The 18,570-nt window shown below is 38.5% G+C and overlaps 1 protein-coding gene across 2 annotated transcripts in view; it reads left to right on the top strand.

Annotated features, from left to right (window-relative positions):
• The window catches only part of KCNIP4 (potassium voltage-gated channel interacting protein 4), a 528,135-nt gene that overhangs the window by 299,471 nt on the left and 210,094 nt on the right, over window positions 1-18,570 (top strand). The gene's annotated exons all lie outside the window — the stretch shown is intronic.

Below are 18,570 nucleotides of genomic sequence, written 5' to 3'. Positions count from 1 at the left end.
AATGAGCCACTTTGCTCATCTGTCTTGTGAGTGGGAACCCATATGCACAGGACGTCACTGTTGCTATCAACAAATATTTTATCCATCTAATATAAATTTTACTACTCAGATCAATTTTATTATTCAAAGATGGGGGTACTAAAAGTTGATTAACTTTGCTTTAACAATTTGAATAGATATGTCTGTGTGAATATAGAGACATACATACCATATATATGCGCATTTATTTTTTCACGAAATAATTTTTCTACTGAAATAACATAGTTTGATTCATTTAAACCTCAGCGTCAGAGGTCAATACTACGTCTAAGCTCTCCTTTCTTCTCAAGCAAAAGAACGGAGTTCCTAAGACACTTGCTAATATTCTCTCTAGATAAGGGCAGGATCTTTTATTGTGGAATTTTTTATGACTGTTCACTTCTCACGTTGTGTGTAATGTTGGAAGGTGATGGAAATATTTAAACCTGCCCGTGCTTCTCATCTTTCTAACTACAGGAGCTGAGACCTGATAGCTAAAATGACATCATCCCAAACTACATCCGGTACACAGGTTGTTTCTGTTACTATGTTATAATGGTCAATGTATCTTTTCTCCAGGAAGTCTTTTTTTTTTTCTTTTTAACAAAGTAAGTTTGTTAGGTTCTAAGTATTTAGACCACTATAAGAACATAATAAGTTCCATGTAATTTTCATTATCTTCTTGTAAATGTTCTCACTCTGTGAAAAGCTCTGCTTAGGCGCACAAGAGAATAATGTAATGGGATTAAATAAAACCTCAAAAATTAGTTTCTTCCCTTTCTCATATTACACAGTGATTTTATTTAACCCCTGGAAAGAAAGCAATGCATCAGCAAACTTCTCCAAGTGCTGCACAACAACCTTGCATTGTTTCAAGATTCTGCCTCAGTGTATTAATGTTGGTATGGTAATAAAATGCAGATGAGATCATTTCAGTTTCTGTGCTGGGAATAGGGTTGCCTTCTGTGAAATTTTGTCACCATATTAGTTTTTGTTGTCTGGACTTGGCTGAGCCGTAGCCCCCAAATTTAAGGCATAATACTCTAGAGGGCTTGGTTTCATAGCCGGGTAAAGCATTCGCTAAAGGTAAACAGCCACGGGGGTATTGAGGAAGTCAACCTTCACAGTGCTATGAGATAGCACCCAGTTCTTTCATTGCCCATGTTGATAATGTACACATTTAAAGTCAGAGGCCCCAGGTTTAAGACCCCCGCCAATGACTCACCTTTTATTCTTTAACTTCTGTCTTATGTCACTTAAAGTTGACGGTTTTCAGATGAAAACTTCAAATTTGAGTTCCACCAATATGAAAAGTAGAATTGTGAGCCTGACTGCCTTAACTGGAATCACAGATTTTTGCCCTCATCTGAAATCTCTTTCTCGGGATGGATAGCCATATCCATAAATGATTCTATATTTCTGCACACACACACACACACACACACACACACACACACACACATATAGATGAGGTACCTACACATTTTTAGCTATTATGTAAAATGTCCAATAAGCTGGGGAAAATTTGGGTTCAATATAAAAGGCTCAATCATGCTCGAAATCAAAGATGAGGTTACCACCATATATGAGGTATAACCCATTTTACTTGACAAGTCAATTCTTTTTTGTTCTGAAGTACATATTAGCAAATGCTGGTCGAGATCAAGTCTTTCTTTTTACGTAGGAGACAGCTACAATCCAGAGAGATTAACTGATTTACCAGAAGGCAAAACTAACTGGAGAAGAGACAGGACAAAAACCAAGGACTACAAGGCAGTATATAGTTCTTTTCCTACTATGCTATAAATTTACTTATTTCTCTTCCCTAATTGGAAAAGAGAGTCAATGAAAACATATGTGAGAAATGTCCTGTATTCTGAAATCTTGCCCTGAACTATTTACTAACACCCTGAGAGATATCTGTGGGAAATACACCCATAAGAAAGATTACACAACAGTCACACAATTGACACCAACCCAAGTGTGGGACCCAAGCATTTCATGTAAGTGAGCTAAATCAGACAACTGAGTGTATCATAGTTTGGAGGCAGGATTAGAACAAAAGGAAGCCAGCTGGTCTCCTGAGCTTCTTTACCTCGAAGCACTTTGAGGTATTCTGCATTTTGACCATCTGTGATGTATACTCAATGACAGTAAATGCCTATTCCAGGTAGAACCCAACAGCGAGACCCAATAAGACCATGAGAACTCTGGTATAAGCCTCCTGTCTGTGTTTTCTCAGGCTGTGGCAGTATCCAAGCAGAAATAGAATTTAGTCTGTTTGACCACCAGCCAAGTGGAGGAATAAGAAAAAGTCGCAAAATACAGGGCAAGGCACAAAATATTAGATTATCCCTCATCCTTTCTACCTACAAATGATAAAGAGTCCCAAAAAGCTATCCCAATGTAGATTGCCAAACTTTTCACTGACTGCACTAGAAAATACAGCCCAGGATAAGACCAGGGAATTAACTGTTCTTTTTGGTGGAGAAATGAAGATGAGGCCCAAACCAGAACCACGAGCTTCTTTTAGGCCACATTGAACTTTTACACTCTCCTCAGGGGTAATGATTCCTCACTGGTACAACTATGGAGTATTTTCTCTAGTCTGACTATGCATCAGTTTACTTAGAAGGTGATTCTGAGTCTATTTGAATGGAAGGGTCCATAGTAGTGTTGGGATAAGGCAATGTTGCCGCAGTATTATCATCGACAATGGCTAGTGAAAATTAGCCATGCGTAGAAAAGAATAAAGAGAAGCATTTCTATTACCACCTAAATTAGATTCTGGTTTTGATAAAACCTCATTTTAAAAATATAATTCTCTTTCAGTTGAAATTCAAGGTTTAGGAAACAAAAGCAATTTGTAAAGAGGATTCAAAAGACTAATGGGATTTTAAGATGATGATTTGAGGTTTTACACATATCCACTCATTAATAAGGAGAACAAGGAAGAACACTCAGAAAATGGATCTTATTATTTCATAGATTAGCGTATAATATATGTCTTATTGAATTCTAAACGTGTGCAGGATTCTCTGTTAGGCTGAGACAGTAGAGAGGTGTGCAAGATGAACATTAAAGGAATGTACCTTCAATGCACTTACATTTTAGGAAAGGAAACTAATTACCAACAAGACAGAAGACTGTAAGTGCTGGGCAAAGGAGGGAAATGGCCTGCAGAAGCATAGATGGAGTGGTGCATTCTGGAAAGATCTTAAGGCTTCACAGAAGGTAACGGTTATACAGCACTTTGCAATGTGAGAAAGACTTCCCAAGTTGGATAAAGGAAGAAGAACATTTCAGGCTAAGCAAAGAGCTTGAGTTGTGTCCCTAAGCACTGACAGGAGGTAGCTTTCATGCATAAGGGTAGTGGTTCTTGCACACAAGGGTGTCAGAAAGTTGAAATAAGAGATTTAGCTGAAGAGGCGGCTTGAAATTCAATGCTAAGAGTGTCTACTTATTCTTCAACCAGTGAAGAACCATCGATTCAAAGTCTTCCATATGGGGAAACAAAGGAGCAATGTGACAGACCACTGTTTTAGGGGGGTCAGTCTGGGAGAAGGTGAAGATGAATTCTGTAGTAAAATTATGGAAGCAGAGATACTAGTTATGCTCTTGGAACAGTTCAGGTGACAGACAACAGGGCAAAAATCTATAGATCGCCCTTCTCGATAAAATACTTAAAGTGAGCTGTCAATTTCTAGCTTTTCCAGAAATTCGTGTTTGCTCTAATATCCTTGGGCTGTACTTGTTCTGAAACAGCATGATTGTATTTTATTTTAGGGTAACATTGTTAGGTTTTAAGTATCTTTCTTGAGAGAAAAAAAAAGAAGAGGGAAGCACACAGAGGTTGTAGTTATAGATATGATAACACTATTTATGGTGGGAACTTAACAGTTCTGATAGGTATATTGACATCTTGCAAGGTCTTCAATTACTCTGAATCTTTTATTTTGGAAAATCACACAAAGCGTCGTATAGAGAGGGGTATAATGCACTGCCACACACCCATCAATAATGAGCATCAGTTTGCCATTTGTGTTTCAACAGTGGCTTGCATTTAAAAATATTTCTCCCTTGTCTACAATATGCCAGGCACTCTGCTAGGCCCAGAATACAAAGATGAATTAAAGATAGTCTCTGACCTCACAGAACTCTCGTTTGTATAAGTAGATGGGAAATACAAACAATGGAAAGGCAATACATTATGGTAGATAGATCAGTATAAGTAAGTCCAAGATATAGAAGAATGAAAAATAATTAAGTGCAAATGGAAGAGCTAGAAGTGATCAGAGATGACTCCCTGGAAGAGTTGACTTTTAGGCTGGATTTTTATGGATAAAGAGAAGTTTATCATCTTCATAGGGCAGCCAGGTGCTTAGCAGTCTCCATATGCAGGGCTCTGGGTGAGGTAATGCTATATGCCAACACAGGGACATGGTTCACAATGCAGAATTTAACATAGAGTGTCAAAGGGAATTAACACTCCTTGATTGTGTGATTGTCCATGCTATCCACCACAATGCGTGGTATATAGGAGACACTCAAAACATTACAGTGTGAGTGCCATTTAATCTCATAGAGTAATGGTGCCTGTGCACTTCTCCTTAGGCTGCATAATTGAGGGCCTCCAGTGCCTCTTTCAAGTTTCCATGGTAGCCTGGTAACTGTTGATTAGTTGGCTACATTGTTTTATTTTATTATTTTTTTATTTTTTTCTGTGAGGGAGATTTCAGATCAAAATCCCACTGCAAGGTAGAGATACCCACATACCGAAGGCATCTCGAGGGCTGTTCATTAGAACCCCATGGCCATGGGAAATAATTCCAAATGAGATATCCAGCAGTGAGCTGAAAAAGCCCAGGTTACGTGGGCTTTGATTTGGCTGAACATAGCCCTTTCAGTTTTATAACTGGAAAAACAAAGCAAAACAAAAAACAAAACAAAACCCTTGAATTTGCAAGTGAAATTGAACATGTCTGTATCAAGCACCTACTGTGTGAAGGGAAATAGAGGACAGAAGGGCATTTTATTGTCCTTAAAAGTTTTCAAATTGATTAGAATACAAACTTGAATAACTAATCCAAGACAAAAAAGGGTCTGGTGAGAGGGAGGAAGGGTTTTGTAAGACTTGAAGAGAAGAGCCATCCCATCCAGTTGGAAGTTTTCAAGGAAGGTTGAAAGAAGATGGTGGTGGCATTGGATCAAAAGACTGACAGAAACTGGAGGCTATGAGATATAATTTAAAAAAAAAAAGCAGTTTCCTGAAGTCATTGTTAGTAATTAGTTTGGTTCTAAAAGTCCATTAATCCATTTAAGATATCAAATGTCTGCTCTGGATCTGGCAATGTGCTTGGTAGTGATAGGTTTGGGGAATATTATTCTTGAGTTTTGCTTACTTTGAGAACCCGTTCCCCACCCCAGCTAGGAGCAGAGAGCTGGAGTCTTAATGGGGAGGGGAGATGAAGGTGGAGAAGTTGTACATTTCAATGGCCTCCAGGCAAAGGTCATCGGGAGCACACATGTGGTTGAATAATTTGGCTTCATTGTCCTTTGCAGAGAGGGGGAACACTTACCATGGAGAGTGGGGGAACATCTCGGTAATGAGATGTGAGAAAGGACTTACAGTATTTGAGCTTGTGTTGGAGGACTATGATTTTGGAAGGGGGGCTTTGCTCTGGATTGAATAAAGTCAAGAAGCCAGGCTAATTCTATGATTATCTTAATAAATCTTGTCTATTAAGTAGTAAAGACTAGACAGAGGCTAGAGCTGTAATTGCTAAAAAAAAAAACAAGCTGCATACAGTAAATAGGATGGGGAATATTTGGTCGTTTTTGTGGTTTAAACAAAGTTCATATTTTTGCCTCTTCTCACATATAATGACAGAGTGATCTCTTTTTTTGTCTTGATCGATCAAAGGTACAGAGTGGTCTTGACTGATGTTGATATTCTGTGAAATTGAAAGTGTTGTATTCACTAAGGGAATACCAAGGTCTGGCTGATAAACCAGGGCAGCCCCCTCAGAATGGAAAGGGCTGCTTTCTCCCACACATGATGAGAAAGAGGGCGGAGTAAGATGAGGGGCAGGTGGAGAGGGGCATAGAGCAGACAGATCTGAGCTCGAAGTTGAATTCAGTAACTCTAAACAAGTTACTGCACCTTCCTGAGCTCGAGTTCCTTTTTCTATAAAATGAATCTAATAAACCCAGCCTTTTGAGATGGTTGTAGGGAATACTAAAGTAGAAGTGAAACGTGTAGCCCAGTGCCGGAACACAAAAACCAGTAAATGCCTTCCTTGTAATTACTTTGGAATCACATGTTCAAGTTCCTTGAGTTACACCAGTGATTCTCAGATTTTACTGTGTATCAGAATCACCTACGTTTCTTGTTGTACTACAGACTGCTGGACTTTACCCTCCATGTTTCCGACTCATTAGGTCCAGGTGAGGGTCTGAGAATTTACATTTCTAATGATTTCTCACTTTAAGCTCATGCAGCTATGGAGGGGGAACACTTTGAGAACCACAGAGATAGGCAATAAATCTGAGAGGCTAAATCCATGATGTGAGCAACGTGTTCTTCACTGAGTTCTTTGGCACCTGTGAAACTTTATTCTGGAGCAGTGGTCAGCCTTCTGGTCTATAGTAAGTATTTTAGGCTTTGTGGACCATGCAGTCTGTTCTAACTACTCAACTCTGTTGAGGCACAGAAGCAGCCGTAGACCGTACACAAATGAATGCGTGTGGCTATGTTCCAGTAAAACTTTCTTGATAGATATGTAAATCTGAATATCCTACAAATTTTGTTACAAAATATTATTTTTTTATTTTTATGTTTTAACCATGTTAAATATAAAACAATGCTAAGCTTGCAGAGAATACAAACAGACAGCAGGATAGATTTGTGTCACTGTAATTTGCCAACCCCTTTTCTAGAGTTGGCAGTAAAGGAACCTGTTGAGAAGGGGTCTGAGATTGGTGAGATATTGCTTTTTGGAAACTTGTCTAGATTTTCTGAGCCCTCAGTCTCATTGAATGGATAGGGATCGAGTCCCTCTTTGGGGGTTTATGAAATCATCTGCCAAATTAGCAAATAATTTGAATTAGCCTGTATGCGTTTGTTGAGTAAAATGTCTTCTCTTCCCCTAACTCCACATGTCTAGGCCAATTTAGAGATTCTTATATAAATTAAGTCATCCATAAGATTTTGTCACACAATGAGTCAGTGCTGGAGCTAAACAGTCTGGGTTGCCCCCTCTTACTGATTTTCATCTTAGGTTTCATTGCCTCTAGGACAGGTGGCATTATGCCCCTTTCACCAAGTTTATAGACCCTTAGCTACTATATTTGTTAAAGACATATTTCAACTTTTCAAATTATACTGGTCCTCAGAGTATTGCATTATATTGAGCCTTTGGAGTATAGGACAAATACATTGAATTCACAAACTTTTTTTAAAAATAAAATCATCTTAGATCTAGATTCTCTTGAAAACGAAAAATAGGGGCACCTGGGTGGCTCTGTTGGTTAAGCATTCTGCTCTTGATTTCTGCTCAGGTCATGATCTTGGGGTTGTGAGGTCAAGCCCAACACCGGGCTCCATGCCCACCATGGAGTCTGTTTGAGTTTCTTTCCCTCTGCCCCCACCCCTCTCTTTCTCAAATAAATAAATAAATCTTTAAAAAAAAGAAAATGAAAAATATACAAATGCTGGGTAAGATCATGTTCTTTGAAGTGAGGTAGACTTGGGCTTATGGTCTCAAGCAACGTTTATAACCACCCTTGACCTCAGTTTTCTCAGATGTGAAATGGGGAGAATAATAGTAGCTACCTCATTGATTATTGTGATTATTGTGAGAAGTAAATTAAACATTTGTTAAAATTCTGCTTAGCCTAGTGGCTGGAACACAGAGCTCAACAACTATTGAGTTCTACTTATAACATTAGTATCATTGCCATCTTTGTTCTTTGCATCTGTCCTCCCTGTTAATAAACACAGTCATTCTTTCAGTCTGACAAGGAACAAAAACTCAGCTGAGTGAATAGGAAGGTCTAATTGTTTTTATTAAGTGATTCATGAATTAGGCAGCATCCCATCCAGCAAGTAGAGGGGAGCTCTGAGGTTTTCATAGGAAGGAGGGGTGGGGCAGGGAGTTAATAGCTAAAGAATGGTTGGTTCCAGGCAAAGTCAATTTCCTTAGGGGAAGACCAAGGAATGTTACGCAGAATAAGGCATCTTCCTTTTGGGGATGGAGAGCACCCCTGTGATAGACTACCTCATTGGTGCTTATTGGAAAATTCCTGACTGACAGGTTATAACTTATCTTTCTGGGGGAGGTTGAAACTGTAATTAGTTGAGCCATTAAGCCCTGGTTTGATGATTTGGCTTAAGTGACACCATTTGAGCATGTTATTTTCCTTTAACAAATCATCCATGAAAGAAGGGATCATAAATGTGATCTGTGTATCAAGCATTGTGCTAGTAATTGGAAACAGAAAGCACAGACTTGGCTAATAGGGCTTTATATACAAATAAACATGCGAACACATGGGTTTAGCAAATTGCCTTGGTCTCACATCTGTGCAAGGATGTGGGTGTCCCTTCTAGGGACGTATGGAAAAGACGAACTGGTCAGTCTCATTTAGAAGGTGGGAAGTTTCAGAAAGGACTCACAAGGGTGACCTTTGAGCTGAATCTGAGTGACATTTCCAGCACTCGGTATCACTCATTCTTAGGAACTACTGACAATTAATACAAGCTATTTTCACGTTTTCAAGGACAGCTCATGTTGATCCCCGCTTCTAGATTCTGACTCACATTTTATTCCTTTTCTCCCATTTTATTCCTTTTTCTCCCACAATGCCTCTTTTACACAGGTGCACCAGTATCTCTCCCTATAAGCCAAGACTAGAACCTTTTCTCTTTCTTACTACCACCTTTCACCCCTAATTTGAATTCTGTCCTGATGTGTGTTGTACAACATAACACAGTAGCAATAAGCCTTCATGCACTATTCCCCAAGTCACTTCATTTGTATAATTTGTCTTTTCTTCAGTTAGAGAAAGGTGACCACTCTACCTCACTACAGAGCAAATTTTCCTTGTATTTCCACCGGGTCCAGAGCAATAGAAAGTATGTAATGGAGGCTCAACAAATACTTATCAGTGGGTTTCTCAGTTGCATCTTTGATGGACTCTTTACATCAATATACTTGTCTCACCTTAACCTCATCCCCACCCTGTTCTCTTCCAATCTCCTTCATATTCTCACAATAGAAGTCTTTTCAAATATGGGGGGATTAAGGCTCATGATCAAGATTTTTCTGTATCACTTATAACATAAAATCTCCATGTTCTTTGCAACTGATACAAAGATGGAATCAGACCACTGCCTTCCTTTTTCCCTTCTGCTATTTCCTGTTCCAGCCCAAGGAACTATTGAGGTTCCTTGAATAGTTCGTGTTTTCTCCAGCTGCCACAGTTTTGCATATACTGTTCTCTCTCCCCAAATGCCCTTCCCTCCTCATATTCCTTGAAATGTCTTTTCAGCCTTCACTCTTGGCCCATATTCTTCCCTCTCTGAGAAGCGTATCTTGGCTTCTTCAAGCAGCAAAAGACATTCTGACTCGGGGGCCTCTTTGCCTCTTCCCTTTGTGCTCCTAGAAGTGCCCATGTTATGTTCCACTGCTATCAAACTTGTCATTTCTAAGCACTTCATGCTGTTTCCTTCTTCATGCCTTTGCTTACACTCTTTTTTTTTTTTTTTGTAAGATTTTATTTATTTATTTGACAGAGAGAGAGACAGCCAGTGAGAGAGGGAACACAGGCAGGGGGAGTGGGAGAGGAAGAAGCAGGCTCCCAGCGGAGGAGCCTGATGTGGGTCTCGATCCCAGAACGCTGGGATCACGCCCTGAACCAAAGGCAGACACTTAACGACTGAGCCACCCAGGCACCCCACTTGCACTCTGAATGTCCCTCCTTCTAGAATACAAATCCCATCGGTCTTCACCTGATAACTCCTTCTTATCCTTTAAGCTCAGCTCCAGAGCCATCTGTTCCAGAAGCCTCCCTTGAACCACCCAGTTGGATTAGGTTTCCATTTCTGTTATACTAAAGCACTCTATCTTAGCACTTCAAACTACATTAAACTCTTGATTTCTATGTTTTCCTCTTTTGCTAAATTTCAAGCACCACGTAGGCACAGCACTTACCTCTATAACCTTAGATCCTTATGGAAGGGATGGGTAGATAATGGATAGACAATTTATTCAGAGGTCTTGGTAAGAAACTTCTCCGAGTTTCCACAACAGTCTTTTTTAAAAGTGTTTATTTAATTCCAGTTAACATTCAGTATAATATTAGTTTCAGGTGTGTAATATAGTGATTCAACACTTCCACACATCACACAGTGCTCATCAAGATAAGTGCACTCCTTAACCCTCATCACCTATTTCCCCCATGCCTCTCCCCACCTCCCCTCTGGTAACCATCAGTTTGTTCTGTATAATTAAGTCTGTTTCTTGGTTTGTCTCTCTCTCTTTTTCCCTTTTCTCATTTGTTTTGTTTCTTAAATTCCATGATCCCACATATGAATGAGATCATATGATATTTGTCTTTTTCTGACTGACTTCTTTTGCTTAGCATTATACTCTCTAGCTCCATCTGTGTCATTGCAAATGGCAGGATTTCATTCTTTTTTATGGCTGAATTACATACATATATAAATTTACATATGGATAAAGAAGATGTGGTATATTTATATATATATATATTTATTTACAATCGATGGACACAGGCTACTTCCATATCTTAGCTATTATAAATACTGCTGCTATAAACATAAGGGCGCGTGTATCCCTCAGAATTAGTGTTTTTGTATTATTTGGGTAAATACCCAGTAGTGAGATTACTAGATCTTAGGGTAGCTCTATTTTCAACTTTTTGAGGAAGCTCCATACTGTTCTCCAGAGTGGCTGCACCAGCTTGCATTCCTACCAACAGTGCATGAGGGTTCCTTTTCTACACATCCTCGACAACATTTACTGTTCCTTGTGTTGTTGATTTTAGCCATTTTGACAGGTGTGAGGTGATCTCTCATTGTAGCTTTGATTTGCATTTCCCTGATGGTAAGTGATGATGAACATCTTTTCGTATGTCTGTTGGCCATCGGTATGTCTTTTTGCAGAAATGTCTGTTTGTGTCTTATGCCCATTTTTAATTGGGTTGTTTTTTGGGTGTTGAGTTTTATAAGTTCTTTATATTTTTTGGATACCAACATTTATTGGATTTGTAATTTGCAAGTATCTTCTCCCATTCCATAGGTTGCCTTTTTGTTTTCTCGGTTGTCTCCGTTGCTGTGCACGTTTTTATTTTAATGTAGTCCCAATAGTTTCTTGTTGCTTTTGGTTCTCTTGTCTCAGGAGACATATCTAGAGAAAGGTTGCTATAGCTGAATGTCAGACAAGTTACTGCCTGTTTTCTCTTCTAGGATTTTTATGGTTTCAGGTCTCACATATAGGTCTTTAATCCATGTTGAATTTATTTTTGTGTATGGAGTAAAGAAAATGGTCCAATTTCTTTCTTTTGCATATTGCTGTCTAGTTTTCCCAACACCAAATGTTGAAGAGACTATCTTTCCCATTGGATAGTCTTTACTGCTTTATTCAAAGATTAATTGACCATATAGTTGTGGGTTTATTTCTGGGTTTTCTGTTCTGTTCCATTGATCTATATGCCTACTTTTGTGCCGGTACCGTACTGTCTTGATCATTACAGTTTTGTAATATAACTTGAAGTCCTGAATTGTGATACCTCCAGCTTTGCTTTTCTTTTTCAAGATTGCTTTGGCTATTCAGGGTTTTTTGTGGTTCCCTACAAATGTTAGAATTGTTCTGGTTCCACAACAGCCTTGAACTGGCATAATTTTAATCACTTTGCTTTAGGCAGGGTTTTTCAACCTTGACACTATTAATATTTTGGGCTAACTGATGCTTTATTGTGGGTGCTGTCTGTCCTCTGTGTTATAGGACAATTGGCAGCATTCCAGGCTTCTACCTATTAAATGCTAGTAGTACCTTTTCCCGAGTTGTGACAACCAGAAATGCCTCGAGGTGTTCCTTAACATCCCAGGGGCAGGAAAGCAAGCAAAATCAGCTCCTCTCATCTTGAGAATCGTTAGAAACATAGTGTGTAAACTTTATATATATATTCATAAATCATAAAACTGAACTTAAGTTTAAAAACATCATAGATTGGAAATCATTGGAAACCAAGACTCAGTGTTGAGAGGGAATATGTTTTTTTCATTACAAAAGTAATAAGCAGCCATTACAGAAATTCTATAATTACAGAAAAAAGAAAGAAATATGAAGAAAATACCCTTAACACCCACCAAAGGATAACACTGGTAATATTTTCTATTTCCTTTTCATTTTTCTACACAAAGACTTGGTCCTTTAAACTTCAAAATAATACTTAAAAATTACAAAATTTTATGTAGCTTTAAATTCGATAGTAGAGCATCAGTATTTTTATATTAGTTCACAGACCCTTCATAAATGTTTTAATGCCTACATTATATTCCATAAATGTGTGTATATAAATTACTTACCCTGATTTTAGGACGTGTAAGTTATTTGCATTTTTTCTAGTGTTTGAAAAATTCTTTAATAAAATCTTTGTGTATTAAGTTGCTTGTATAATTAGAATTATATTCTTAGGATCGGGTCTTAGGAGAACAATTAATGAGACAAGAGAATGAAGTGTTTCAAATCTCTTGACATATAAGGTCAAATTGCTTTATAAGGGAGCTGCACAAATTTACTTGCCCCACTGGAATGTAGGTTCGCAGCGGTTTGCATGTGTGACACTATCACTCTGTGCTGTTGGTTAGGGGACATTTTGAAGGTTCTTAAGGACCATATTGGCCAGCTCCATGAAGAAACTGTCTTAGGGCTGGGCTGTCAATTAATTTTTTTTAAATTTTATTTTACCTATTTATTTGAGAGAGAGAGAGAATGAGTGAGCGGGAGGTGGGACAGAGGGAGAAGCAGGCTCCCCACTGGGCAAGGAGCCTGACATGGGCTCCATCCCAGAACCCTGGGATCAGGACCTGAGCTGAAGGCAGATCCTTAACGGACTGAGCCCCCCAGGCGCCCCACTGCTAATGACTCTTAGACTAGCATTAGGAATCTTATTTTGTGCAGACATGAAATTCCCACTGTAGCTTGGAGATGCCCTTCCAGCCCTGTTTTCTTGTCAGTCAGATGCCCTGCCTCTATGAAACAGTACCCCCTTTCCCGGTCACCATGCCCAACTCAGCCACCAAGACTGATGCTTAGCAGGCATGGGATTATTTATTGAAAGAGAATAAATGTTACAGTCTTACACTAGATGAAGTAATTCCTGCATTTGTATAGATTTAGGAGGAAAATTGACATGCATAAAATCATTGCTATAAACATTCAGATATTTCCTGAGCCTTACTAATATATGCATTTTACTTAGATGAATTTAAATAACAGAGAGGGAGAGTAATGTCTCTTGTTAGAAGCACGCCCATATTCATCTCAAGTAATAATGTGGTGCATTTCGTTCATTAACAAAGTCTAATACCAAGAATTACAGACATTTGGCTAAGAAGATATCAAAATCTATCCACTCAAACTTCCTCATGTTATATAGGTCATGATAAAGTAATTAGGTACACAGGGTCCCTTTGTGAATTAACGGTAGAGCTTGCTTGTAGAGGCAGTGAGGTTAGGACACACTGAACTTTGCAGGTACAAAGACTTAGGTCAGATCAGATCTGCCCTTGAAACTTTCTGGCTGTGAGTCATATGCAAATCTCCAGACTTCTCTGAACCTCAGTTTCCTTGCCCACAAGCTGGAGATCACCATCACACCAACTTCACAGATCTTCAAAATGGTCAAGTAACTTTGAGACAGAATAGTTTGGAGACAAGGCATGAACCTTATGGTAACTCAAATTTTCTAATGATTCCTTCCGTCTTCCCTCTTACATAACTATGGGTAGAAAGGATCCCAGGCACCGTGAAGACAGCGGCCCAAAACACAGATTTCGTCATGCTGATCCTGAATATTTTGTGTTGCAACCTGTAGTGGGTGGGGTTCTACTGCATATCAGAAGGGTCATAGGTATTTTTATAGCCACTTTTATAGACGAGGAAACTTGTTCGAAGAGGCTGAGTAACTTGTCTATTTCATGAGCCACCAAACAGTGACGTTAGAATCAACCACAGGCTTCAGGAGCTGGAGCTCACATTTTCCCATTTTGAGCTTCCTTATGAGGACTAAGTTTTCTTGTTTGTTTATTTTTCTAAATCTCTACGATACGTAAAGAAATACTGTAAGGTCTTTGGGTTAGTAAAATCAACACAGTATATTTGGGGTGAAGTACTTTCCCAGACATCCATTTGAATAGAATTAAGTACGAATGACTTTACATGTCAGTAAACTCGTAGTTATTAATGACCTGGTCACAGAAACTCTCTAATAAATAAACAGGAAATACTGAAGACCTGGCAGCAATGAGGTAAATTGGTGATGTGATTTCAAATTTAAACAAATTACAGGGGAAAATGGAGAATGATAAAATAATCAGAAGACTGAGGCACTTGAACAAATACCCAAATCCCCCCATCTGTCTTCACTATATTCAGCAATTCCTAAATATCACTGGTGCATTGAAGAAATTACCAGAGGCTTCTGAACATCACCTGAGTGAGAAGCAGGAATAACACCTTCCTATTGCTGCAGATGTTCAAGGAGACACAGAGGGAATTAGCCAAATGTATTCCTCATGACAATAAGTGATTGTGTAGCTAAAACTCTTTTTGAAAATGTACCTCGTTAAAAATTTGCGCAAAAGTTCCAGGTCCCTAATAAGATTTTAGACTAAAAATATCATGCTCCAAATAGTAAGCTGGCCTCAATACTGTTGTATATCTCTTCTATAATACATCAACAATGAAACTAACATGTAGCTTAGCGTTTTATAGGTGTACTCAAGGGAAAAAGCAAAATCAGCAAAGAAATTCTATAGTTGCAAATTCTTTGTGAAGTTCGGAGTTGACCTGCCTAGCTAATATATTCAAAAACACACATTTTACAATAATAGGAACTATTCTTGCCAATGGCTGTCTAAGGTGAGTGGAGAAATGTTTCCATGAAGACAAATCTCTTCACCCTACCACACTTCAGAGAGACCTGAATATGTCTGTTCTTTAGGGGACAATTTAAACCCTGGAATAATTATTTTTAAGGAAAGTCTGTCAGCTCATTTCAGTGAATTTTCTCAGGCAGGGAATGGAGGGAGATATTTCATGTGGGTAAGGATGGCTTGAAACTGGGTTCCACGACAGCTACACCATGAGCTACTCCCCCTACAGAAAGAACTTTTTGCTCACTTCATTATAAATGGTGTCAGTGGGGGCATTCCCTGACAGTACCATGTTCTTTGCTCTTGGGCTTGGCTCATGCTTTGCATAGGAAGCCACAGACAGTCTGCTGACGTCTCAAGAGCATTGTATATTCTGAGATATCAAGAGTGTTGGTCTAAGGCCAATGTCACATATAAGAAGGGATAAAGGATAAGAATTGACTAACTCTGGTTATCCTTTCCTTCATCTGCTTCTTCTTGTGCCTTCATCTAAATGTGGATAAGTGCTGGCCACTTTCATATTCATCTTTGGCGGGAAAGAGTAGAGACAAATTCCAATTTCAGGGTTAAAAATTAAATTAATTACACAATTATTTCATTCTCTTCACCTTCTCTTTGTTAAAGAGAATTTGGTTAAATAGAATTAAACAGGACTAAGTAGAATTAAAGTTCGTCTTAAAATTAAGTAAACAAATGAGAGCTGTTTCCCTCCTCGTGACCCCATATGCTGCCACAGAATATTTATGTAATGTACCTCCTAATTAAAATAATATTCCCCCAAATTTTCTAGCATAACAATAAATAAGTCTTACTCTGTAGGTGAGAATTAGGATCCTTGACATTGGACTTGGCCCTGTCCCATCTCAGCACCAATTACTACTCCATATTAGCTTTGTCTTTCCTTCAAAGACAAGGAAAAATGGGATATTTTAAACAAGGCAAAGATGTTAATTTCCATGGTATCAACTAAGCACTTAGTCAATATTCACAGCATTACTGCTCGAGGAGAATAAATGTAGTGAGCATAAAACAGGCTTAACAAATGGCTCAGAATAATTTTTGTGGCAGAATTTTAACCCTGAGTAGTTGGAGGAAATCATCAGAAAAGAAGATGAAGGCTAGAATATTCAGTTAGTTATTGCCAAAAAACAAACAAACAAACAAAATGGTCTTACTGAGCTCCAGGCTGAAGTGCACTTTCTTTGTATGTTGCCAGACTGACAGCTCTTTCTCACTAATAATCATTAATGATCTGTATGATCATACGATCATCATAAGAATGATGATGTAAGAATAGTGAAGTATTTGAATCACATATGTTAACCATGGTTGAGGTATACTTTTTAGCTTCTTGGCAAAATCTAACTGTCACCCTCATCAATAGGCACTGCGATCGGAGGTAGACGATATGTCTGGTCAAGTGTAGGAAGTAACGTTTGTATTCCCGACCATTGTTTACATCATGTGTGGTCTTGGACACGTTATTTCAGTTTTGTAAAAGTCGAGCTTTTCTTATGTAAAATAGCAACAGGAAATGGCAACTTTTATACTTAGAGTATAACAAATTGGAAAGTGGTTTAAAGACAGTCTAGAGAGATTATTTATAGAGACTCTTTAAATCATACTTTTGCCCATTCTTACCAAAAACCGTAATTGGGAAGTTGGCAATGTTTACCTTGAAGAAACAGAACAGTGCTTAGTGAGCTGTTTACCTGAGGGCAGAAGTCAGCGTGAGCAACTACTCGGGCACTCACGCCATGTCCATTCCTGTCTAATTTTGCCCATGTGTTCGCCTCCCCTGAAATTACCCGCCTGCTCTCTTCAATCCATTTGAGAGGCTAGGCTGTCTTTAAAATCAAGTCTACTCTGCTTTTATTTCTTTAGCCTCCTCTTTCTTTACGACTTTCACTGCACAAAATCCACTTCTCTATTCCCTTTTTACTTTTAGTTCCCAGTGGGTGTTGTATCTTTCTCTTACAAGAAACTTCTTGAACACAGGAGGCATGGACTCTTCCTTCATTGTCCGTAGAACATATAGCACCTTTCCTAGAATGTGTAGGGTTTCCTCAATAAAGCATTGCTGTTTAATCTGAAAAATACACATAGCAGAGTTATATGAGTCCCTGAGTTAAAAAAACACAAATTCCTGAATATTCAGTATACTAATTCACAAAATAAATAATAATTCATAATAGCATTTTATTTTATTATGTATGAATCACTATGATATGTACTCCCATTTCATTTTTGCCCCAGCTTTTCAAGAAGAGAGGTAAATTTTTATTCCCATTTTACAGAAAAAAATAAACTTAAGATTAGAGAAATTAAATGACTTCCCAATGCTATTCTGTCAAAATATTCTAATTATTTATACTTTGTTATAAGTCCAAATCAGATGGATAAGAGATGAGTTGAACAAACTTTGGAGATTTGGGTAAATGTCTTAAAACTGAGATTGCAAGTTAGCTATAAATCATATTCTCACCGCCCACAAATTTTTTTATATATCTTTCAACATTCCAACATGTGATTTAGATAGTATGAATTTTTACTTTTAGTTCCTTTTCTTTCTTTCTTTTTTTTTTTTTTTTTACTGTTGAATGAATGAAATGATAAAAAACACAAAATGTTTTAGGCTTGTTTTTAAATAAAACGGGAAAAACGTGGCTTGTTGATTTCAGTGTTTGGATCCATGATTAATATTGCTGCTCTGATGTCTGCATGTATATGACCATAGCCCTTCTTCTGACTATCAGGGTTCTGAAGGGAGCTAGAGAAATAACATCCCTTTCCCCCCCACCTTATTCTGAATGAAGAAGAACTAAGACAAAATCGTGGGAGAAAGAGGACAAAATATTGTCTGTTAATGACAGAAACCAGATGGAGGCTGTAGCCTGGTGTGAGAGCCTCACGGACTTGCTGACTGGATTCAAACTAAGCAGATTTGACCTCTCAGTCACAGGTGATGCTGCCTGGGATGGACCAACCCCTCCCCCTGCCCACAGTCTGGGAAGGATGGTCCTGCCCAGGGGAGACTGAGATCTGGAAGAATTCAAAAGAATCCTGCTCCTTGTGGGGAGTTTGCTCTCAGAAAACCAAAATGGAGACCATGAACAAAACAGGAATGCTATTTTTCCTGAATTTACTAATCAGATAAGTCATTCTTCCACAAGGAGGGAGGAAGTGAGGACCACCTGATGCCAGGATGCTTTAGGGAAGATGTATCATCATGGAAACCAAAGGATGGGGAAGATGTTCCTTCCTCACACTGACCTGTTGATAATCCCCAAATAGAAAGGGCTAGTTTTATGAGTTAATGCACATGGGTTGTTAATTATAAAGCCACTTTTAATCAAAATGTGTGGAAA

Source organism: Ursus arctos, unplaced genomic scaffold (genome assembly GCF_023065955.2).
Source record: "Ursus arctos isolate Adak ecotype North America unplaced genomic scaffold, UrsArc2.0 scaffold_9, whole genome shotgun sequence".
NCBI lineage: Eukaryota > Metazoa > Chordata > Mammalia > Carnivora > Ursidae > Ursus > Ursus arctos.
Note: the sequence above shows the minus strand (reverse complement) of the source record. Positions and strands in the feature narration are given on the sequence as shown.